This window comes from Pimephales promelas, chromosome 1, assembly GCF_988280905.1.
Source record: "Pimephales promelas chromosome 1, fPimPro1.hap1.1, whole genome shotgun sequence".
Classification (NCBI taxonomy): Eukaryota; Metazoa; Chordata; class Actinopteri; order Cypriniformes; family Leuciscidae; genus Pimephales; species Pimephales promelas.
Window position 1 is genome coordinate 53,832,568 of NC_142769.1, and position 27,195 is coordinate 53,859,762.

At 41.3% G+C, this 27,195-nt stretch overlaps 1 protein-coding gene across 11 annotated transcripts in view; it reads right to left on the minus strand.

Annotated features, from left to right (window-relative positions):
- The window catches only part of nrxn2b (neurexin 2b), a 334,333-nt gene extending 312,333 nt beyond the window's left edge, over positions 1–22,000 (minus strand). For 4 of the 11 annotated variants that reach the window (XM_089131833.1, XM_089131831.1, XM_089131830.1 and 1 more), the window contains exon 1: positions 21,669–21,998. The gene's annotated coding sequence lies outside the window, so the exon portion shown is untranslated. Of the gene's footprint in view, positions 1–7,973; positions 8,094–21,668 lie in introns of those variants that run through there. The other 7 variants (XM_089131834.1, XM_089131835.1, XM_089131832.1 and 4 more) reach the window with 4 other exon arrangements.
- Positions 22,001–27,195: the final 5,195 nt, after the last annotated feature.

The following is a 27,195-nucleotide window of genomic DNA, read 5'->3' on the forward strand; positions in this document are numbered from 1 at the left end:
TGTTCTGTTCACACTCGGGCAAACATGTAATCAGCGCTGATATTATGAAAAATAATCCTCTCGAATGCCGCCAAATCGTACAAGTGTGACAGACAAGATTCCTCCTTTTCCAGCCCAGCGTGAGATTCTGAGAGGAAAACACAGGCTGTCACACACACACACACACACACACACACACACACGACAGAAAAACTGAACACAACGTCAGATTGCAACCTCCAGCACACACACACACACACACACACACACACACACACATCATCCTGTCCTGAAGATCCACTGACAGAGTCATGAGTGTGTGCTGACGTCACCGTGTGTGTGTGTGTGTGTGTGGACATCAGAGTCATCAAGCTCAAGGTCATCCATTAGAATCCCCGACACACACACACACAGACACACACACTCGAATTTATTCATTTAACAGATGCTTTTAACCAAAGTGACAAATGAGGAAGATCACAAGCAAACCGTCATGAACTGAATCACTTTTAATAAAAGCATCAGCCAGACACATTTCATTTTCTCAGCTGAAAGAGAAAAGACTGGAATCTCTCATAACACACACATTCATGACTGGAGACGATTAGATGCAATCAATCACACACACAGAGGCATTCTGGGAAACGGTCTCATCAACACAAGTCTCAACGCTACACCAGAGAAACCATGGACTTTTATTCGTTTACTGAGAGGATTCCGGCTTCCTTAAGCTCCTCTGATTGGCCGCTGCGTTCACATGCTCAACAGATATGCTTGTGATTGGCTACAATGCCTAACGCTGTCAAACACACTGTAATTTGCAACCTTTGCTGCTCTTCACAGAACACACACACATCAGTCGGGACAGTTGGTACTCGGGACTGCAGTACAGCCGGTAAACTGTTAAGTCTGCATGAAAGGGAAGTTGCGCTGGTCTTCTCTCCTCTATTGAGTCGTATATCGAGTGAAACGCTTCCGGAACAAGAACACATGAGGGCGGGGCTTGATTGTGTCTGTGGGGAGTTGATTGGATGGTTGTGGTTTGCTATTGGCTGATCTCATGTGAGTGACAGGTTAACAGGACCCGTTTTGTTGAGGGTGTCAAAATGAAAATTTTCAGCTAAGATTTGATCTCTTAACATCCTTCGGGATCATTCTAAATAAACCTTTCTCAGTGTGACTCATGTGGAGTCATGTGGACCCACGACCACGCGGAGCTGTCCATGGTGCTGAACACGCGATGACGTCTGTGGTGCTGAACATATGGAACTGTCCATGGTGCTGAACACGCGGAGACATGTGTGGTGCTGAGACGCGCGGAGCTGTCCGTGGTGCTGACCACGTGACGTCCGCAGTGCTGAACATATGGAGCTGTACTGAACATGTGGTGACGCATGTAGAGCTGAGATGTGTGGTGCTGTCCACGGGGCTTAACATGTGGCGCTGTTCGTGGTGCTGAACACGTGATGATGCCTGTAGTGCAGAGATGTGTGGAGCTGTCCATGGTGCTGGACATGTGATGGTGGACATGTGGAGCCGTCCGTATTTTTTACGTTACTGTGAGGCGCTTAAAAATAAAAAACTAAATAAAATCAGCTGAAGAATCTGCCCATTCATAGTTTCTGGGACCATAGACATTACACATGTTTGCTTGCTTGGTAGATTTCTAGAGATTTTGATTCAATCAGACGAGAAGGTCCGCAGTCTGAAAGACTGAAAGACTCCGACATAAAAGCGAAGAACATTAATCTTGAACATTAATTCAGCATCAGTACTAAGAAGATTCAGCCCTTCGTTCTTCCTCGTCTTCCAAATTACTAATTTTGCAGTTCCGATCAAGAAATTTAACAAACATGCTGTCCTTCTGATTACGAATCTGTACATTACACCCCAATAAACACTTCTTCTAAAAACTTCTCATCAAATGCTTGAAACCATCTATCAAGAACTTTTCAACCTATTACATCTTAAAAACAAACCATCCCACAAAACCTACACTGTTCCCCCACTGCTGGATTCAAGTGTGCCACGCGTCTGTCCGTAGCTATCGCCCCGTGGATAAGCCTCCACTGCAGATCAGCTTATACAGGGCTGTCCACCTGTCACAAAATATTCCAAACCAAGTCCTTATGGTAGAGAATAGGGATGGGCATTCGATTAAATTTTCTTAGTCGATCGTCGGAAGAATTGTCGATTAATCCTTAATATTTTTATATTAAAATGTATTATATTTCACTTTTTAAAAATTAAAAATGCAATGAAAATACAACAATAAAGCGTTTTTCCTCATTATTCCTCTTTATTACAAGATGATCAGCTTGTTAAACTGGGCGTTCGGTTAGGCTAAATTTGAAGATATGCGCGGCGGTGTTTTAACGCAACTGAACCTGCAGCTGCGAGTTTGCCCCCGTGAGACCCTCGTTTGTTCCAAAATAATAAATAATAATACAAATAAAAACTTAACCAAAAACATAATAACATTTATATCCGACAGGTTTTGTCAAAATGTAACTCAATCAAGGCAGGGAGTCGAGAAAGGGTGAGAGAGATTAGCCTACCTGACAATCAATTAGGCTAGGCTACTTAAAACTTCATAAAAAATAACTCGCATACAACTTCTGCTACAGTCTACTGATTTTTGTTAAGATAAGCATGTTGATGACATGATCTGGGGTCAGACGCGACCGCGACCTGCATGGTGACCATCAAGCCTTGTTTACACTTTCGCCTCGCTCTTCAGGACTCGACTGGTGAGTTCATCATTCAACTGATTTAATTTAGACTTTTATTGAACACTGAACAGCGCACATACATTAGAGCTTATCAATTAAGTATGATACGGTAAACACGAAAGCTCAAATCTTTTTGCATGACACGCTAGAACCAATTCAGTTTACGTCTCATGATCATCATTTTTGCAATTTTAAACAAATATATTCATTTAATTTGAATTAATAAAGCATAAAAGTTATAATGAAATGAATGGCATTACTGCCGCTGTGGCGACCCATAAAGAGAGAGAGAGAGAAATGGTAGTAATATAAATATTAATAATATTAGCCTACAATTAAGCTACATTTGTCAACATTCATTAAAGAACCTGGCCTAACATTGATTAATCAGTAATAAAATGACCTAAAAATGTAATATCCTAATACATGTTTAGCATCATAACATTACTTTTTGCAATGCATTATATGCATAATATAAACCCAAACAGTAACCAAACCAAGATGAATAAATGCAATAAATGTTGATAATTCTCTGTTGATGCATGACAGCTCAAGGTTTACGTCATTTCATTATTCTATTATGTTAATCTATTATTATAGATATTAACCTATTTTAATTGTATAATATCAGTGTTTTTTTTCCCAAATCAATTTTTTACCTACACATAATTTGTTTATTTTTTAAATTTTGATACGTTTTTTTGTTTGTTTGTTTGATACTTTTCTTTGCACATATAGTAGTTGAGAGTTTCAAGCAGTGTTTAATAAAATTGTTTCAATCACTTCAATTTAGACTCTTTTTTTCCGACTGTGGTATCGATACCGAGGTATTAGGTTCTGGTATCGTACCGAAAGCAAAATTGTGGTATCGAGTCATCCCTACATACAGATCTTGTCCTAATATATTCCAAAAAGCTTGGTAAAACTCAACTGGCAATCAATTCCTGGAGAACATCCTCTTGATAACCGTCTCATTGCTTCTGTAATCTCCTGAAAACTTATCTGACTGTCCAGTGATCTTCTCCCCTCATCTTCCATCCGAGGTAAATCAGAAGCACTCTCAGCGTCATACAGGTCTTTGTAAAAGTCAACTGCCAGCTTCTTCATTTCCACCGGATCTGACGTTATAGTCCCGCCAGGCCGTTGAAGATGATATAATTGTTTTTGTTGGGAGCTTTTCTTTTCAAGGTTGAAAAAGAATGAAGTAGGAGCGTCCATGTCTTTAATAGAACAGATTCTCGCCCTTGCGATTGCTCCTGTAATAACGAGCCAAGTTCTTTCTTTTTCTTATTTAACAGCTCACTGTTTCATTATTATTAAAAATAGTACTTTCCATTCTTTGAATGTCTTTCTCCAAGCTTTTAACTGCAAACTTCACTCTTGCTGTGTTATGTGAGCTGTAATTTTGACAAAATATTCTTACATGTACTTTGCCAACATCCCATCACTGACACGTGTTTTCAAAAGAATCTTTCTGCATTTTCCATTTATTCCAGAATAATTTAAAACTATCACAAAATAAAGCATCTTCTAATAATTTAACATTAAAGTGCCAAAAATAATTTGGCTCTGTAATTGCCTTCATGTTTAAATCAAATAAAACCAAGTGGTGATCTGAAAACCCAACAGGTAAAATAACAGCATTCATCACCTTATTATTCCATGCCATCAATGTAAAATCTGTCAAGTCTTGCCCCCATTCTCAGATGTTTTGACCCATGTATATTGTCTGATTCCTATATTTCTTTTCCTCCAAATATCAATCAATTAAGCTCTGTTATAATATTTAATAATACCACACTAGACTCATAATGAGGTTCATCCCTATTGTAAAATTGGCCGTACAATTCCAGTCCTCTCCAATGATAACACACACCTGATCTCCAATTTTTTAAACAGCATTTTTTAGTTTCATGAAAACCTCCACCCGCTCAGGCCCAATATTTGGTGCATAAACATTTATAAGCACAAACACAGTTTCATTAAATCCTATATTCATTAATAAAACTCTTTCCTTTACAACTTTATCTACGACTAAAATATTCACATTTATATTTTTTGAGAATAAGATGGCTACACCAGAGCTCAAACTTGTCCCATGGCTTAGCACACATTTCCCTTCCCACCATCTTTCCCATTCTGAATCATTATCTGTATTGGAATGCGTCTCTTGTAAAACAAACAAACAAACAAAAAAAACAATACCACCTTCTTAATTGTAAATAATTCTGACACCATTGCCATCTTATTTCCATCCCTACCCCCGTTTATATTTAAGGAGCCTGCTCTCAAAAACTCCATAAAAAGGGAAAGATATAAAAGGGACAGAAATAGAGTGAAAAAAACAAATAGGCAACACCCTGTGTGTTTTAATCATTTTGTGAAGCGTTTGCTTTGCTCTTTCTTAACATCTTTAGGATCTTTCTTAACCAAAATATTTTCTGCTAGCTAAGAACATCATGACTAACGTTTCTTTGCAACAAAGTCACCGACACTATAAATTTCCCTATGTCTGGGAAGAAATCTTTGACTTCCACAGTCTTTCCAAAAGTCGCATCTAAAAAGTTATTAATTTCTTGAAGTGTATGTGTCCTCCATGATTTGTGAACCAATATCTGACATTTCAGAGAAATTATCATCATCTCCCATTTCAGAATCATTACACATGTCAACACTTTTAGATACTTCAGAATCATCAGTTTGAACCATTTCAACATTTGTTTTTCCTTTGTTGACATCCTCAGTCATCACACTATACTTTCTCCCATTTAAGACGCATCGTTTTGTCCAATAAAAATCACCATTTTTCTGAACATTACTGTCAATCAAATCAGCATTAACAACGTTCCTTTCCACTGTAATCTGAGTTGGCACTCTCTCATCAGCATTAACATGGACATCTTCCTGGTCTCCCTGAACATCCTCAGCAACAACACTGTGTTCATCTTCAGATACCTCCTCCTGCCTATCCTGGGCCTTATGAGGCCCACACAATATCCCCACACTCAAAGCATTTCGTGCTACCAGTATTGGCATAAACCACATACGTTTTTGGTTTTTCCCTCGTGGGCAACTCTAATACATCCAGTTCCCAAGAGGTCCTCGCTGCAGTCTGTAGCACGATGACGTAGCTGGACGGTCCAATACGTGTTGGACCCTGTAACGCGCGCATGCGCACTAGTCAAGTCAAGTAATCTTGATTTATATATCGCTTTTAACAATTTAGATTGTTTCAAAGCAGCTTTAATTTAATGTAACAGATTGTTTTTGCTTTATAGCGGTTCATGAATAATGTTATTTAACAGCTAGTTAGTTTTGATTCTGTCGAAATGATAATTTGTTATTAAATTAGGGGATGACACCGTTCTCTCTATACAGACTTCAAACGCGATCCTGTGATAAACGCTGATGGCACATGCACATTAAGAATTCATAGGCCTAGTTAGAGAGTTGGTGAACAATCGTTGATCTTCCAAGAATACATTTAAATATGGTCACGAGCGAAGCTCTTATTTTCAGAGCTTTCAGAATAAAACTTTTTTTTTTTAATAATTGCGACTTTTTCCTTACAATTGCGAGTATACTTTTCGCAGACTTTATTTCTCAGAATTGTGAGATATAAAGTCAGAATTGCGTGAAATAAAGCCTCAATCGCATGTTATAAAGACATAATTGCTTGAAATAAAGCCTCAATCGCATGTCATAAAGACATAATTGCTTGAAGCCTCAATCGCATGTTATAAAGACAGAATTAGGTGAAATAAAGCCTCAATCGCATGTTATAAAGACAGAATTAGGTGAAATAAAGCCTCAATCGCATGTTATAAAGACAGAATTAGGTGAAATAAAGCCTCAATCGCATGTTATAAAGACAGAATTAGGTGAAATAAAGCCTCAATCGCATATTATAAAGACATTGCGTGAAATAAACTAAAGCCTCAATCGCATGTTATAAAGACAGAATTGGGTGAAATAAAGCCTCAATCGCATGTTATAAAGACAGAATTAGGTGAAATAAAGCCTCAATCGCATGTTATAAAGACAGAATTAGGTGAAATAAAGCCTCAATCGCATATTATAAAGACATTGCGTGAAATAAACTAAAGCCTCAATCGCATGTTATAAAGACAGAATTGGGTGAAATAAAGCCTCAATCGCATATGTTATAAAATACATAATTGCTTGAAATAGCCTAAGCCTCAATCGCATGTTATAAAGACATAATTGCGTGAAATAAAGCCTCAATCGCATCTTATAAAGACAGAATTAGGTGAAATAAAGCCTCAATCGCATGTTTTAAAGACAGAATTAGGTGAAATAAAGCCTCAATCGCATGTTATAAAGACAGAATTAGGTGAAATAAAGCCTCAATCGCATATTATAAAGACATTGCGTGAAATAAACTAAAGCCTCAATCGCATGTTATAAAGACAGAATTGGGTGAAATAAAGCCTCAATCGCATATGTTATAAAATACATAATTGCTTGAAATAGCCTAAGCCTCAATCGCATGTTATAAAGACATAATTGCGTGAAATAAAGCCTCAATCGCATCTTATAAAGACAGAATTAGGTGAAATAAAGCCTCAATCGCATGTTTTAAAGACAGAATTAGGTGAAATAAAGCCTCAATCGCATGTTATAAAGACAGAATTGCGTGAAATAAAGTCGCAATTGTGTGCTATAAAGTCAGAATTCTGACCTTTTTTTCTCGCAATTCTGAATGTATAACATAAACGCGAGTTTATTATTACAAGATTTATTTTCCTCATGCTGTTATTATTTTAGCATTTTCCTTACTTATTCATCAATAATTACTTATAATTATTTAACAGAATTATACTACACAGTTTGAACATCATCTCAGTACAATATTGAGCTTACATATCACTTAAAACCAATGCATTTGAATTATAATCAGAGATCGGCACTGCGCATGCGTAAATGACGTCACCAAAACACATCCATCCACTACGTATTGGACCATCCAGCTACGTCATCGTGCTACAGGCTGCAGCGAGGGGTGTCTCCCAGTTCCGGCTGATTCAAAACCATAAACACTTGCCTCCTGAGAGACATAACGTGCTTCAAAGCTTCGTTTCTGCATCTCAGTGGAACAGTTCTAATCCCACTTGCAAAGTTTCCATATCTTGCTTACGCTCTTTCAATTTCATCATTCTGAATGAAAGGAGGAACGCTCGACACGGTGATACGGGTCGTTGGCGTCACCAGCGGTGAAACGGTAAGAACATCTCCACTTACCACCACTCTTTCGCTCATCAACCGATTTGCCCGTTCTTCCTCCTTTACAAACACCACTACCGCCTTATTCATCCTCGACGCCGAAGAAATGTTTTCGTATCCGATTAGTTCTCCAGCCAGCAGTAACGCCCGTTTCCAGTGCCGCCGTTCCCGCCGCGCGCATCAAACTTCTTGTTATAATCAGATTCAGCGCGTTCATCTTCAATCCCAGCAGAGAGCACGTCAGAAACAGCTGACAAGGTGTGCGTGTGTGTTCAGAGCCTCATTGGTCTGTCACCGCTCGTCAATGTCAGAATATTTGAGATGACCAATCAAATCAAAGTAGGCGGGCTTTATGTTCACGGACGCTGAGCGCGAATTTTAACAGTGCAACTCAACGCTTCAGTGTACGGCAGGGTTCTCAAGTTTGAGCAAAAGCTTGGAGTGAGATCACACGCGGTTAGGGGAGGAGCCATAATGAAGCCCCACCCCACCCATCCCCGCCCCCAATTTTACCCATTGTTCATAATTAACCAGAACAAATTAAATTATAACAATTAGTAAATCTGATAAATGACAGAGCAATTCATCACATCAAATACTCTTTAATGCAGTATTACAAATATAGCTAACCAAAAATATAACAAATTGCTCCAAACAGTTTCAAACAAATCTTTAAAAATTGCATTTTGATTTTTGAATGCGTCTTCTATCTAGACGAATGATTTATTGTGTGGTGGGACATTGAGAACAAATGGACAGATTAGAGTGCACCACCTCTTCCACTGTCTCCTCCTCTAATCTGGCAACCTTTTTAGGGGGCTTACCCTTTGGTGCCCAAAATGACAAAATATCTTTCTGCTTTTTTCCTGACATCTTTGAAAAATACAAATGCAACATTATGACAATGATTAAATATTACCCAGAGCAATCTGCTGTAATACATCCTTAATGTAACTATAAAGACTATTAATATTACAGTATAATATAATTTAAAATAAAATCAGTAAATCTTCATTCCTTTCCATACCCACTAACATTTCTCTTAGTTTCAGATAACGTAAGATAGCCAAACTGAGCCTGGTTGCAAAGTAGTTGCAGAGTTTTTGACTGCATCAATAATAATGTACGATGGGCTACATATTAAATGTTCTAGCCCAAAAATGTTAGACGAGCTTCTTCCAACTGACCTTCTTCTCCATCACGACACATGTGTTCGCGCGATGTTGTTGGTTACCTAGGATACCGAGGATGTTCCGTCCATTTCCGTGTGTTCGCGCTACTGAATGACATGTCATGTATAGATCAGTGGTGCACGCAGCGCGCATATATGTTGCCTAGTAATGAACGCAATCTGGCGGAGATACGCGCTGGCGGCAGGAAACTTCACTTTGTTTGCCTGCGCCTCGTATACAACGTTAGAAAGCTTTCAGCCAGGACAACTTGGTTGGCATTGCCTTTTCAGCGTGAGAAATACACAGTGCGGCGTGTGAACCGGTCGAAATGCGTGTGTCTCACGGCCAATGCGTGAGACTTGAGAACCCTGGTATGGTCAAGTGCGAGATAAGATGTAAGTATATATTTGACAGTTTTTGTTGGTCATAAATGTTAAACGAATGACAAAAAATAATTATAAAGGATAAAGGAATTATGCTTAGGGCACCAAAATGGCTAGCAGCGGCACTGCCCGTTTCACACGTACTCCGTTTGCAGTGCGCATGCGCGGTGAGTGTTGCGGTGCGTATCCGGTCCAGGAGCAGCACTCGCTAAAGTGCTTTGCTGCGTTTGCAGTCATCCGCGACTGTACCACACATACACATGGCCTACTCACAATTTTTTATTTCAAATTCAGAAGTTATGCAGCAACTTTTATTAAAATAAAAGTTTAGTCAGCATTTCGATTCTCTTTGTACATTTTTACAAACTTGAATGGACGTTTAAAGGCATAATTAGGCATAATTCCATGCATTACTTCTATATATAAAGTTGCACAAGCAAATGGTCAAATATTTAACCATGTATTTATATTAAAATCGCAAATATTTTAAATTAAAACTTACCCTATTTTAAATTAAAACCCTCGTGCCTTTTCTTTTGCATTTTAATTTGAATACAATAGGCTATCTTGCATGTCACAAAGAACTTGTTTTTCTACCTCCACAAATGAGACGAGTGTCGTTCGTTACGTCCTTGTTGAGGTAAATTGTAGTTTTCCTTCCGTAAAAACCCGGTCTTAAAGTAAAAAGATGAAAAGAAGTATTTAATTAAATTAATTTATGGTCAGATTACTACATTTAATTATGGTGAAACTACTACATTTCCAGGTCAATCTGTGTTCATTTGGTCATCGTGTAATCCCGCCACAACGTTTCTGATTGGTGCCGCGATTTCGGCAGATTGGAAATGGGTTTGAATGAGCTCTTTGCCAGACTAACTTTCAGAGCAAATCTAAATTTGCCAGAAGTTGTTTGGGTTTTCCCAGGCTACAGAGACTCTGCTCCCAGTGTAGAGAGAGAGAGAGAGAGAGAGAGAGAGAGAGAGAGAGAGCTGGCTCCCACAAGACCAGAGACTCTGCTCCCAGTGTGACCGGGGACAGGTCGAGAGCTGCACTTTCTAACCCCATGCCCCAAATATAATACACTAAGACAAAAATACTTTACATACATTTCCCAAATATACCCTGAATTCGAATCCATATCAGACACACAGAAAATCCCATATTTACTGGGAGAAATGCCCAAATGTGAAATAATTGCTGCAAAATACATCTCCTCATGCCATGACATGAGGACAACCATTGGAACCTCAGATGGATAAATAATTGTAAAAATTTTCAAATAATTATTATTATTTGGTGAAATAATAATAATTGGTGAAAAATAAATTGGTGAAAAAAAAATTCAAAAAAAGAGAGCAAAAATTCCACAATCACACTCACCAAAATGCTCAACTCACACTCCCACACACTCCACACACACACACACAGAGAGAGAGAGAGAGAGAGAGAGAGAGAGAGAGAGAGAGAGAGAGTCAATGGTGTCACTAAAACAGAGACGTAATGAAGGAACGCTGAGTGCACAAACTGAACAGATGGATCAGGCAGAGATCAGGGCAGCACAGACACAATCAGCCGCTTCTATTGTGCAGCAGAAATAGGCGTCCTTTACAGTCGCCTGATCACAAACAACCTGCTCTTACTTGATGAATCCTGTGTGTGTGTGTGTGTGTGTGTGTGTGTGTGTGTGTGTGTGTTAAACTGTGAGCTGGTGTGTGTGTATGGGTGTGTGTCTGTGTTAAACTGAGCTGTTCAGATAAGAGTGCTGAACTCTCATTCACACACACAGAGAACTGAAGAGAAATGCTGAATCAGCAGCAGCACTGCAGACACACACACACACACACACACACACACACACACAGTCTCTGCACATTCCGACTGCCGCAGGTTACTCCTTTGGTTTATTTCTTTTTGTCTTATTGTAGGACACACTCATCAATAAATCAATAAAAATACTTAACAAATAAATGAATTAATATTCTTATATAATAAATATGCTGAATAAATAAAATTACACACTTAAACTAGGGCTGCAGAACTGGATTTGCTTGTGAAATGACGGCTCTCGGATCAGGGTTTCTCTGGGTCCACCAATGGACGAGAGAGAGACAGGTGGACGAGTGAGACGTGAGAGAGAGTGAGAGAGAGACAGATGTCGCCCATCACAAAGACATACAGCCTCTTTAAATGTATGAGCATGTACATCTCAATTCAATTCAATTCAATTCAATATAGCTTTATTAGCATGACTGTGTAACACAATGTTGCCAAAGCATCAACATATTATATATATATATATTCAAATCTGGGCAGAAAAGTTTCTGTAATATGGGTATATTTGGGACAGAAGAGCAGAAAGTGTTCCTCATCCTCTGTGTGCTGTAGATCCTCTGCTCTCTCTCTCTCTGTCCATGTGTGTCTATGTCTTCCTCTCTCGATCTCTAGATCATGGTCGGATTTGTCTTTCTTTAACATGTTTAATAAATAGATATCTGGCCAATTTAGTGGTTCTATTGAGGGTCGAGTAACATTGGAGTTTATTCTGGAGGTCAAAATGTGCTTTTAGTGATTGATCATGAGTGTGTGTGGATCTGTTTAACAGTAGTTTTGGGGCTGTAGCTGTGGTCAAGATCTGTAGTACGTCAGTTGTGATTTATAGTGATCATAATCCCCTTATGTTTTTGACAACCCTTCAAAATCCCAATCAGAGGCTGATGAGCTGCTCATTTTTCGACAACCTTATCATTTGGAGATCGCCATATAAAGGGAACTGAAAATCACAACACACACACACACACACACACACACACACACGCACTTTACAGAAGAACCTATCCATGAAATCATTTAAAATCAATTGTTGGAATATACAAGGTCGGCACTCTTCTACTCTTGGAAATAAGACAGCAGAGTAAGACTTACTCAGCAGTGTACGAGATATGGACATCTGTATCTTTCATGAGACTTTACTCTGTCCAATAGGATACAAGGAAATTATGGTTCCTTCATCTAACAATTCTAAAATAAAATGTGGCCGAGACTCAGGTTGAATACTTATATGCACAAAGATGATTTAAATATCATGTCTCTGTTTCCAGTGTAAAGAATCAAGAACATAAACACGTAAAGCACACAAATATAGGCTAAGGTCTTCCTGTGTATAATACAGGCTTGTGTGTTCAATCAGATGGCATTATTATATTATATTATATTATATTATATTATATTATATTTTTCACAGCATTAAAGTAAATCATATAGGCCAATATTATATTTCGTACAAAAAAGTAAAAAAATAAGGCTTCCACTGTAAGTGACATTAATTAAAAGTGTTAAAAGTTCAATCACTGCAGATCCTGCGGTTTCTGAAACCAGGATGGAAAATGATCATTTTTACAAACATAAAGTATACAAAAAAAATATGTCTAACCTCCAGAAGCATCATATAAAGATCTGAAAATGCACTTGAAGTGCTCAAATTACATTAAAGTTTGTTCAACACGATCCAGCATTAGAGGCTATTAGAGTCAGTCGCATCTTAATCACTGCCTCTGAAATCTGCACATCTCCTCGCTCGCTCACTCACCCTGGATTGATTTTTAAGATTCTCCTTTAGTGAAATGGAAGGAATTCACTTCCAGCTCGAGGTGCAGTTGGCATGTGAAACTCCTCTTATAGAGATCAGAGTGTTTCTGGAGATCCAGCTTATTTCAGCTCAATCTCGCCGAGCTGCCGTGACACAATTATTGAAATTAAACTCCTTCCAGTTCTCTACCATCAATAAAATCACTGTCCTTCACAGTTTCATTCGAAGGTTCTGTTTCTCTTGAATCTTGAGCAGGAATTGCTCAACGCTGACCGCAGAAACCAGAAGCCAAAATATACCTTTGTCCTGTTCATTCTCATATATACGTGCTCATCATCTCCTCACATCATTCCAAGCCTGTGTGATTTTATTCTGATTCCCTCGTCCAACAAATTTCAATTTGTTTGTTAAAAAGCCCAGCTTGTTTGTTCTTTAACGGCAGGATATTTTTATAGTCAGCAAAATGTATGGAAAACTGTTTACCATTTATTTTGGCTCAAAGCTCTTAAACTTTATTTGCTTCAACTTGAAGAAATTCTACATAAGGGTTCTCTGAATAAAGAAAGGGTTAAACCCAGCACAGTTGAATAAGACTTGTTTCTGGACTTTCTCTGGATATAATTGTCATCAGGGTTCGACATGTTCATCGCCGGCTGTTACGTGGCAGAAACAACATAATATCATGAACACACTATAATGAAAGCAAACAATTTATGCAAATTCTATAAAACATGATTATCTAAATTGTAAATGTTTTTTCTGCATCCATAAATAAGCCCTTAAAGGTTTGTCCTGATAAAAGCGTTGTCTCATAGCATTAAAATAAATAAGGCAGTGCAAGACTACATGTTTTATAGCAGTATTGACATTCTGGATCTTCTTCACCCTTTAATAAACACCCACGAGTCCATGTATGACCCATCCGACCTTCTTTCGCCCTACAATCCACCGCGTTCCTTAAGATCACTTAATTCAAGGCTTCTGGCCATTCCTAGGATATCTAAGTCCAGTAAAGGAGGGAGGGCGTTCTCGCATTTAGCTCCAAAACTCTGGAATAGCCTTCCCGATACGGTCCGAGGCTCTGACTCGCTGACACAGTTTAAAACTAGATTAAAGACGCTTCTCTTTAGTCAAGCATTCACATAATGCTTACCTTCTAGTCCTCTGTTATGCCATACGGAACCGTTTGCCACTGAAACGCATTTCCGCGACAGTGGGGCTCGACAGCCTTAGTCAACGGGTCGGCGCGTACGGTTGGGTTGCGGAGAGTTCAGGTTACGGAGAGTTTGTGAGATAGTGGTTTTCTAACACCGACTCCCGTATAATGGAAATCATTATGAACATCAGCTATGCTAATTATTTCCCATCTGCCTTTCTGCTGTTATCTCGGGACGCTTGTCCCGAGAAAAATGGCATTCGTCAGGTCCAGTTTTGTGTCCAGCCTCTCACGGGGATTTCGGATGCCCCAACGCCTGTGATGAGACGACTCAACGCCTGTGAAGAGACGACTCAACGCCTGCGATATGTTATGGTGCCGTTTTATACATAAACAATATTTATATTTAATATTTATATTTAAACAATATGAATGTAAGCCAGAGGAGAACTGGCCCCCGACTGAGCCTGGGTTCTCCCAAGGTTTTTTCTCCATCCAATCTGATGGAGTTTTGGTTCCTGCCACTGTCGCCTTGCTTTTGGCTTGCTTTGAGCTTGCTCAGTTGGGGTTATTTAGTGTTTAGCAATGTTGTTGATCTGTGTTGTGCTACTTTCATGTTATCACTGTGAAGCTGCTTTGATACAATCTGTATTGTGAAAAGCGCTATATAAATAAATGTGACTTGACTTGACTTGACTTCATATTCTAAAGGGCCTGATAAAACTGTGTATAGATGTAAACATCGCCGGTCGAAGATTGACTTAAACGCTGGATTATTTTCATATGTCTTTGTCTTGATTGCATATTGAAGGGATAATTTCAAGCGTCTAATTTGAAGTTCATTTGTTTCTGTGCTGTAGTGGAGAAGTCCTGCACAAACCGTGATAGTGAACGAAACTTGCAGAACAGAAACATTCTCCCATAATCCATCTGGGAACGGACCAACCCTCTTATAGGAGCAAAATAACTGTGCAATCAGCACCCCATTGTGCTTTTACTTGTGCCTTAATAATATTCAATGCTTTTAAACATCTGTTTTCCATATCTTTGTGAGATTCCCGTAGAAGAGACTGGAATCAAAACAGAGTCACTTTTTCTGTTTCAATAGCAAAGAAAGTTTGAAACAACATGAGGGTGAGCAACTAATGGCAGAATATTCATTTCTGGCTGAAATAATTAATTTTCATCATTTCTGGGTGAATGTTTTCCTTTCATATCTATAGGGCACGATCACTGGGAGAAGAGCCTGAGCTCCGGCACCACGGCGGCTGAAGTCGCTAATCGGCGCTGATGACGTCAGAGACGCCCCTCTCTTTAAGATCGGTTTACCTCAGGATCTCGGGGATTACACCAGATTCGGCACCGGGTCACACAGGTGAGGAGGTCGGGTCACGTCTGGGGCATCACGGCACAGCGCTGAGATCGGGATCAGTGTTCAAAGACAAAAGAGCTTTTCAGCTCATCTCCCACTTTAAGAGCTGACAGGAACTAAACTAACAGCTAAAGCTTCTGAAACATGTTAATCACAGTCGGGCCAGCTAAAGCTTCAGTTCACTTCACTCACGTAGAGCGAGATATACACGTATTTTCTGTAAAGCTGCTTTGAAACAATGTGCATATTAAAAAGTGCTGTTCAGAAACACTATGAAACAAACACACACACAAATATCCTGAGAGATCGCCGATGAAAGAGTACAAGATCATAATTAGGCCAAACGCACTTTATCCCGACATAAATCCATTCAGGCGAAGCTTTGTCCTGCTCAGCACATCTGAGGAAAAGAGCTTAAACATTCCCTCACAACCCACAGGAAACACACAGGAAACCCCCATGGAACACACAGGAAACACACAGGAAACACACACGGAACACACAGGAAACACACACGGAACACACAGGAAACACACAGGAAACACACACAGAACCCACAGGAAACACACAAGGAAACACACACGGAACACACAGGAAACACACACAGAATACACAGGAAACACACAGGAAACACACACGGAACACACAGGAAACACACAGGAAACACACACGGAACACACAGGAAACACACACGGAACACACAGGAAACACACACGGAACACACAGGAAACACACACGGAACACACAGGAAACACACAGGAAACACACACAGAACCCACAGGAAACACACAAGGAAACACACACGGAACACACAGGAAACACACACAGAATACACAGGAAACACACAGGAAACACACACGGAACACACAGGAAACACACAGGAAACACACACGGAACACACAGGAAACACACACGGAACACACAGGAAACACACACGGAACACACAGGAAACACACACGGAACACACAGGAAACACACACGGAACACACAGGAAACACACACGGAACACACAGGAAACACACAGGAAACACACACAGAACCCACAGGAAACACACAAGGAAACACACACGGAACACACAGGAAACACACACAGAATACACAGGAAACACACAGGAAACACACACGGAACACACAGGAAACACACACGGAACACACAGGAAACACACACGGAACACACAGGAAACACACACAGAACCCACAGGAAACACACAAGGAAACACACACGGAACACACAGGAAACACACACAGAATACACAGGAAACACACAGGAAACACACACGGAACACACAGGAAACACACGGAACACACAGGAAACACACACAGAATACACAGGAAACACACAGGAAACACACACGGAACACACAGGAAACACACGGAACACACAGGAAACACACAAAGAATACACAGGAAACACACAGAAAACCCACAGGAAACACGGAACACACAGGAAACACACACAGAACACACAGGAAACCCACGGAACCCACAGGAAACCCACAGGGAACACACAGGAAACACACAGGAAACCCACAGGAAATACACAGGAAACACACATGGAACACACAGGAAACACACATGAAACACACAGGAAACACACATGAAACACACAGGAAACACACATGGAACACACAGGAAACACACAGGAAATACACACGAAACCCACAGGAAACACACACGGAACACACAGGAAACATACAGGAAACACACACAGGAAACACAGGAAACACACAGGAAACCCACAGGAAATACACACGAAACCCACAGGAATCACACAGGAAACACACACGGAACATACAGGAAACAAACAGGAAACACACACGGAACACACAGGAAACACACACAGAACCCACAGGAAACACACAAGGAAACACACACGGAACACACAGGAAACACACACAGAATACACAGGAAACACACAGGAAACACACACGGAACACACAGGAAACACACGGAACACACAGGAAACACACACAGAATACACAGGAAACACACAGGAAACACACACGGAACACACAGGAAACACACGGAACACACAGGAAACACACAAAGAATACACAGGAAACACACAGAAAACCCACAGGAAACACACGGAACACACAGGAAACACACAGAGAACACACAGGAAACCCACGGAACCCACAGGAAACCCACAGGGAACACACAGGAAACCCACAGGAAACACACATGAAACACACAGGAAACACACATGGAACACACAGGAAACACACAGGAAACACACAGGAAACACACAGGAAACACACAGGAAACACACATGGAACACACAGGAAACACACAGGAAATACACACGAAACCCACAGGAAACACACACGGAACACACAGGAAACACACACGGAACACACAGGAAACACACACGGAACACACAGGAAACACACAGGAAACACACACAGAACCCACAGGAAACACACAAGGAAACACACACGGAACACACAGGAAACACACACAGAATACACAGGAAACACACAGGAAACACACACGGAACACACAGGAAACACACACGGAACACACAGGAAACACACACGGAACACACAGGAAACACACACAGAACCCACAGGAAACACACAAGGAAACACACACGGAACACACAGGAAACACACACAGAATACACAGGAAACACACAGGAAACACACACGGAACACACAGGAAACACACGGAACACACAGGAAACACACACAGAATACACAGGAAACACACACGGAACACACAGGAAACACACGGAACACACAGGAAACACACAAAGAATACACAGGAAACACACAGAAAACCCACAGGAAACACACGGAACACACAGGAAACACACAGGAAACCCACGGAACCCACAGGAAACCCACAGGGAACACACAGGAAACACACAGGAAACCCACAGGAAATACACAGGAAACACACATGGAACACACAGGAAACACACAGGAAACACACATGAAACACACAGGAAACACACATGGAACACACAGGAAACACACAGGAAATACACACGAAACCCACAGGAAACACACACGGAACACACAGGAAACATACAGGAAACACACACAGGAAACACAGGAAACACACAGGAAACCCACAGGAAATACACACGAAACCCACAGGAATCACACAGGAAACACACACGGAACATACAGGAAACAAACAGGAAACACACACGGAACACACAGGAAACACACACAGAACCCACAGGAAACACACAAGGAAACACACACGGAACACACAGGAAACACACACAGAATACACAGGAAACACACAGGAAACACACACGGAACACACAGGAAACACACGGAACACACAGGAAACACACACAGAATACACAGGAAACACACAGGAAACACACACGGAACACACAGGAAACACACGGAACACACAGGAAACACACAAAGAATACACAGGAAACACACAGAAAACCCACAGGAAACACACGGAACACACAGGAAACACACACAGAACACACAGGAAACCCACGGAACCCACAGGAAACCCACAGGGAACACACAGGAAACACACAGGAAACCCACAGGAAATACACAGGAAACACACATGGAACACACAGGAAACACACAGGAAACACACAGGAAACACACATGGAACACACAGGAAACACACAGGAAACACACAGGAAACACACATGAAACACACAGGAAACACACAGGAAACACACATGGAACACACAGGAAACACACAGGAAACACACAGGAAATACACACGAAACCCACAGGAAACACACACGGAACACACAGGAAACATACAGGAAACACACACAGGAAACACAGGAAACACACAGGAAACCCACAGGAAATACACACGAAACCCACAGGAATCACACAGGAAACACACACGGAACACACAGGAAACAAACAGGAAACACACAGGAAACACACAGGAAACAAACAGGAAACACACAGGAAACACACATGGAACACACATGGAACACACAGTAAACACACAGGAAACACACAGGAAACACACAGGAAACACACATGGATCCCACAGGAAACCCACAGGAAACACACACGGAACACACAGGAAACACACACGGAACACACAGGAAACCCACAGGAAACACACAGGAAACACACAGGAAACACACAGGAAACACACATGGAACACACACGGAACACACAGTAAACCCACAGGAAACACACAGGAAACACACAGGAAACACACATGGATCCCACAGGAAACACACAGGAAATACACAGGAAACACACGACATACACACAAAACCCAGAGGAAACACACACGAAACCCACAGGAAACACACACGGAACACACAGGAAACACACACGGAACACACACGGAACACACACTAAACACGCTCTGAACACGCACTGAACACGCACTGAACACGCTCTGAACACACACGTCCATAACACAATGAACACACATGTCCATAACACAATGAACACACATGTCCATAAGACACTGAAAATACTCTGAACACTCACGTCCACAACATTCCATGGACACACACTCTGGCCAAAATTCTGGACACACACTTTGGACACACACTCTGCTCATCAGCCCTGTGAAGGCCTCATCGACACCTCAACAAACTGCTCTTCATACCAGCGGGACTTCGATCTTCAACTGGATAAATGTAGTGAATGTTCTGATCCAATCTGACCTCAGACCTGTACTCCGATCATAATCACACACTGTTCACTGATTGGCCGGAGGAGAACTGAGGCCGAGTCTAGGTTCTGCAGAGGGTTTCTCCGATCTGTCCCTGATAAGTTCTGGTTCCTTCACTGTCGCATTGGCCTTTGGCTTGCTTATTTGGGGACATTCATTATTCAACAGTATTATTGTTCTGCCTAACTTCTTCAGGTGGACGATGACGCAATTTTCTTCTAGAAACAATCTTTGTTGTATTATTTTCATGTTATCACTGTGAAGCTGCTTTGATACAATCTGTATTGTAAAAAGCGCTGCAATAAATGTGACTTGACTTGACTCTGAACACACACTCTCTGAACACACACGTCCATAACAACTCACACGCTCTGAACACACACGCTAAACAGAGTCAGGCTCATCTGTACCCTACTGGCCAATCACACATCAATATATCATTAGCATACTAATGACATGTCATAATAAACCAGAAAGCCAGAATATTTAAACACATGCACACACACGATCACATTACACACGGTGGTTTTTGCAAGGACAATTTTAGATTTTTGAGCCCAATTGCAAGAGAACGCCTCAGTTATTGTTATGAGTAAATGGGGTTCCTGAACTGAAGCGTTTATTAGACAAGGGCAGATAAAGACAAGCCTGCCCTGTACAGACACATCCTTGATCCAAATTATACACACTGTCATCATCATCCTCTCTTTGTGTAAAGAAATTGTCTCGGTGTGTGTGTGTGTGTGTGTGTGTGTGTGTGTGTGTGTGTGTGTGTGTGTGTGTGTGTGTGTGTGTGTTCTGCGGGTTGTCTCAGTGAGGTCGTATATCGCACCCCAGTGGAGGAGCCGCGCGCGCTCACATCATCCTCGCTACACATGAACTCATGAACCCACCGTCAAATCCCACACAGAACAATCTTCTGATCTCAGATCATTTACATGAACATAATACAGGCAGGACGAGCGCGACAACACAGCGACCGTCAACGCCACACACAACTTACTTCGAGTGTGTGTGTGTGTCACACGGAACAGTCTGGAGATTGTGAAGGGAAACATTGTGTTGTTTCTCTCGAGACTACATAAATGATCATGTTTTAAATGTGAGTCGAGACTCATGAGCGATCGATGCTCTGATCAGCAGAATCTGTTCTTCTGTAACCTTCATCATTACTGCAGAAACAATTTATAATATCAAACCAGACCTGATCCGAAACAAGAGATCACACACACACACACACACACCGCTGGAATACACGGGTCCGCGTTTGTATCGGAGATCAGACTGATGCTCTTCAGCAGCTCATGACTGTAACATTTGACACATCGTCATGATTCTGATCAGAGACGAACGAACGAACGAACGAACACACACACACACACACACACACATCAGCTCTTTACCTTCGGAATTCTCTCCCGCGTCTCCGTCTCTCCTTTACCCAAACTCCTGCGTTTTTCTCCTGAATCTCCTGAATAATGTCCAGTATCCGTCAGAGCGCAACGCGTCTCAACTCCGCGCGTCTTCCGATGGTGCTGAGCGCCGCGTCACCTGCGTCCTCACATCAGCAACGCGACCCGCCTACAGAGACACGCCCCGCGCCTGCAGTCAGAGCAACGCGACGCGCACAGATGCTGTGGATTGAAACAGGGGAACGCGACTGATGTTCCCCTCGCGACACGCGACGCGTTCAGATCCTCCGCATATAGTCCAAAGTGAGCGCGCGCGTCACTGAACCATCATCACCACTGGAGAAAACACCAGTATAAAGAGTAGCTCTCTTCAGCACGCAGAACTAATGATCAACACTGCCACATAAACATTAACATGATGGTGCATGATGTGCACGAGGATTCACACCGTTCATACAGTTATACAGTTATATTAATATACAGTTATATTAAAGCGAATTCGCTCACGAGAGGTTCTCTCGTACTGGTAAAATCTTCACTAGGGGAAAACCTGTTTTCCGCGAGATATTAAAGCCAAAAGTTATCCTTAACCCTCTCTAAACTGTGTTTGTGGTCCTTGAGATGTTCTGACATGCCCATGTCCTGACATTTGCGCTTTTTTCAGTTGCTTATACATATTAATGGCACAGGTGAAATTGCACTCTATTTAGCACAAACAGGGCTACCATAATATATGAGCAACATATACATGTTTGTATTTTTGAGAGAATATTGTTTATGCATGGTTATTGAAAAAAATAAATATTAAAGTTTCTGAAATAAGGCCACAAAACACATACAAAATATGTGTCCACAAGTCTTTTGACGAATGGATGTTAGAGTTTTTGCTTTAAAATGATCTAAAAATCATCCAGCCTAACCCTTCACATAAAACAATAGGTTGTTTAACCCCCCTCATGAATAATTAGGTATACAGTGTATACAGTGGCAGGAGGTGGCAGGCCAACAACTTGATTGCATATGTTTTATTTTTATTTATTTATTTGTTTATGTATGCATGTATGTATTATGATTGTTTTAAATGTTTGGTGCTGCAGCGGCTGTATTCATGAGCCCAAATTTCCCATCGTTATACCTAACCTATATGCCTATATGATATATATATATATCAAAATATAAATAAAAGTCTAAAGCACATTTTTAGTCATACCTGGAAACAAATCCTGTGATATATGGGCCATTCTATAGAATTGGTTCAAAGTTAGAGTTGGAAACATCTTGAAAGTCAATTGTCTTTTTCCATAAATCTCTTATAAATTATTATTTTTTAGTAGGCCAATACTTTTTATCAAACATATTTCAAAGTTAAGGATTCATTATTTTGATATAGCCTAGCTTGCATTGGAACAAACAATATAACAGGTGATTAGTTTATTTTTGACAAAATATACTATATATTTAACATATGAGCAGAAACGTCTCTGGTTTCGCATGTAACCTTAGTTCCCTAAAGGGAACAAGACGCTGCGTGTAACCGCTATGGGAACGCTAATACCAACGCCGCCATGCGAGCAGGTGTCCGTTGTATGAAGTCAGAGCGCACATTCCGACGAAAGCACCTGCGCCCCCGGAGTGGAGCTAAAGTCAAGATGATAAAATTTTACAAATGTGTGCGGTGATGGCCATCCTGCCGCATCACAAACGTCATTAATAGGAACTCCTGACAAAAACGCCTTCGAGGCGGCCATACCCCTGGTTGAATGAGCCCGGACAGCCAAAGGAGACGGCTGACCGGAAGACTCATATGCAAGTGAGATGGCCTCGACCACCCACTTACTCAACCTCTGCTTAGATGCGGGACAACCTTTCTTAGGAGGTCCAAAACAGACAAATAACTGTTCTGATTTCCTCCACAGGGCAGCTCTGTGGACGTAAGCGTCTAAAGCCATCACAGGGCAAAGCAGATTTAGTTTGTCTTGGTCTGACGTGAGAAATGGAGGAGGACAGAAAGCCTGCAGCACAATAGGCCTGACAACATTAGTTGGAACCTTAGGAACATATCCCGGTCTAGGGAGGAGGAAAGCCTTCGCCATACCGGGAGCAAACTCCAGACAGGAGGGAGAAACCGACAAAGCTTGAATATCTCCTCTTCTCTTTAAGGAGGAAGAAAGATGCCGTATCAGGAGAAAGATGGCTCGCCAAAACTTCCTCTATCCTCGGCATCGCCCCATAACCGTGACTTTTTGACCCAGCAATATTGGAATACATACTGTAGATGTCTGATGTGTGAAAATTATCGCTGATACTGGTCTATTCCACGATCTCGACACCTCAGTGTGTAGATCGGGAAAGAAAGGCAAACACCGGCGTGGAGGTAAAGAGTGAGATGGTAAATATCTTTCATCCAGCTTGCTCTTAATTCTAGACTCTTGTCTCTCTACTGGCCACTCAATGCTTAATTTTTGGACCGCACGAGTCAAAACCTCCATCAGCTCTTCTCTAGCAGGAGACTGAGGTGACGAATCCCCAGTCTCTACAGGATCCACACTTTCAAGATCCAGTACCTCGGAACTGGATAGCTGAAGTGATGGAGCCTCATCCCGGGCGGGAGAAACCCCCGAACCCAGGTCTGAGGCGCTGGATCTATCAGGTAAGGGCAGAGAAAAGGCAGAGCCCGTCTCCATCCCCGCTGAAAGATCCATTTGCGATCCCCGGGATTAAAGCGGGGAGCGCGAACCGAGCCACTCTCCGCAAAGAGGGCACGGAAACGGGCAAACGCTCGCAATGCTCACAGCCAGATCCCTCGAGAGCTACAAACAACACACAGATCGTGTGTATCCCCACCCGTGATGTAGCGTGGGCACGGATAGAACAAAAGCTTAGTTAATTAAAAACTTTTATAATTTTGATGAATATCTGTAAACAACATCGCGCACGCGTCTGTGCCATTCATTCATTCATTAGTTTACAGACAGTATTCAGAGCTCATAACGCATTATAGTCCTTCACGTCTATGATCTTTGATGGTCGCTGTGTTGTCGCGCTCCGGTATTGTGTTCATGTAAATGATCTGAAATCAGTTATGTGTGATTGTGTGAACACACAGCTCAAATGGTCTGTTGTGTTTCGGTGTTTTCAGTAGAATGTTCCAGCTTTATTGATCTGACTGACCCATCTGTGGCTCTCGGACTGTAAATTCAGTGCGACTCCAATACTCTGTTATCGCAGCACTAAATGTTCATGTTCATCTTGTAGATATACAGGTAAAACTACTGAAACATCCTGCAGATCTAAATCTACTGGCTGACAGAAGCAGCGAGACGAGTGTGTGTGTGTGTGTGTGATTGGTGGAAAACAGTTTTATGGTCTCAGAGAGGCGTTCTCAAACACAATGGTTTTAAAACACGAAACCTGTTTAAACTGTAAATGTCACTTTCAGGCAGAAGATTGAGTTACAAACATTGCAGCTTTTTCTTATTTTTTACGAAATAATGATGATGTCTAATGATGAGATATGAATTTCAGAAATCACCCTCGAACACAACATTGGGTAATTCTTTATTTTGATGGTCTCTTTTGAACACTGTGGACTGTGAGTAAGTTGGCATCTACATGTCAGCTAGCTCTCATTAGAGTATTAGTAGACTCTGCTTATTTCTGCTAATGATCCTCCAACAGACATTATACTGAATATACGTGACTCTGAAAGTACATGCCAACTTATTCTAGCCCTAACCCCAGCAGTCTGCTAAGACTCTACTGAGAGTTATGGAGGTGCAGCTTCACTTATAGACTGGAGAATGTGTTAAAAGGTCCATCAAAATAAAGTGAAACCCAACATTCAAACTTATATCCGCGGAAACGAATAATCCCAGCGCCGCTTGCGTCCGGTCTGGAATCCCACAATCCCGCAGGCTTGGACACGCATATAGCGCTTCACATGTTTGCTGATGATCTATCCTCATCTCTCTCCTGATGCGAGAACACATGAGTGATGTATGAGACGGACCCACATCTCTTCTCTTCTCTAACTGGCCTGAATTATTGACCACTGATTAAAAATATATAGAAGCGGTACTTCCCACTGTAAATGCACTAATAAAAAAGTGGAAGAGTATTACTAAAGAGAAATACTTGAGTTGCCATAAGCTCTGCGAGGAATGCATTTGCAGTGGTAGTAATTTATGAATAATAGATTTGTAATAATTTGGTATTTATAGCACAGGATGACTCTTCTGTACTACTACACAGAATATAGGCTAATATCCAAATATACTGTACATGCCATTGGGGAAGATGTTAGATCTGTCATTTGAAGAATGCTGTTTCGTACCAAATATGCTTATGATATAATAATAATAATAATAATAACAATTTCATAATTCTAAAAATCTGCTTGTGTGTTTCTGCCAGTTGTCGCACTGGTGTTGGTTTCAGTGGTGTATCCTGCAGGGTACATCATAACACTAGTCGGAGACCCGTGACCTTCATCACGAGGGAGCGTTTCAATCATTCACTCAACCCGTTCCTAACCCTAACCCTAACCCATTCCTTTAAAACACAGATTCACCGGAGAAACGGGTTTGTTATTCATTTGGTTTTTCTACAACAGATGAAATAGAATAGAACTTAACATGAATGAGATGTAAATATGCACATGTGTGTGTGAGTGTGTGTCAGTATGGGTCTGTTAGTGTGGTTGACACAGCTGACATTTACAAGGTTAAACCCTAGGATATAAACTTTCCCTTCGGTAATCCTGTTTTTTTCTTTCTTGCCAAAGAGCTTGTGTTTTGAGGCGACGTTTAAATGTTTGTGGACTCAGACTGGACGTTGGCTCCATGTTACAGCGATTCCCTCCTGTGGAAATGACCATCCGCTCCTCTCTGAACCATGGGCCCTCACGCCTCCACAGGGGCCACCGGGACTTACACACCTCCACCAAACTGCTTCAGCCAGTGGTGTCTGCAGTGATGTGTTCAAAAACATCCAGGGTGGAGAACTGTGAAGAACTGCAGCTCGTATCACAGCGCCTCTTAAATTAATAAACAGAGAGAGAGAGAGTGAAGGTGTCAGGTAAAGAGAGAGAGAGGCAGCAGGGACAGATTATTTCTTTTCAGGAGATACATGGTGCATTAGTGTTTCCATTTAATGGTTCAATAAGAGCCTTCTAAAGGGATATTGTTTCCATTTGCTTATTGGTCCATTTATTATTCCAGCAGATGTGTGACTTTAACTCGTATCTCACCCTCGGAAAGCACATTACAGAGAAAAAAGAGAAGTATAAAGTGCATGTTGAGGACTGAGGTTCATGAACACACACACACTTACAGCCTACAATTGTGTTTGTATTGTGGGGGAAACCTTATTCAGAGACATATTAATTGCTTTGTTGGTCTCAGTGAGTTAGACGAACAGTTCATGCTGGCAATGCAGACCGAATGGAGTGGCTTCAGTATTGACAGATGCTTGTTAGCAATTGAAAAACACCTGCAATTGTGCACACCACTGTATATCG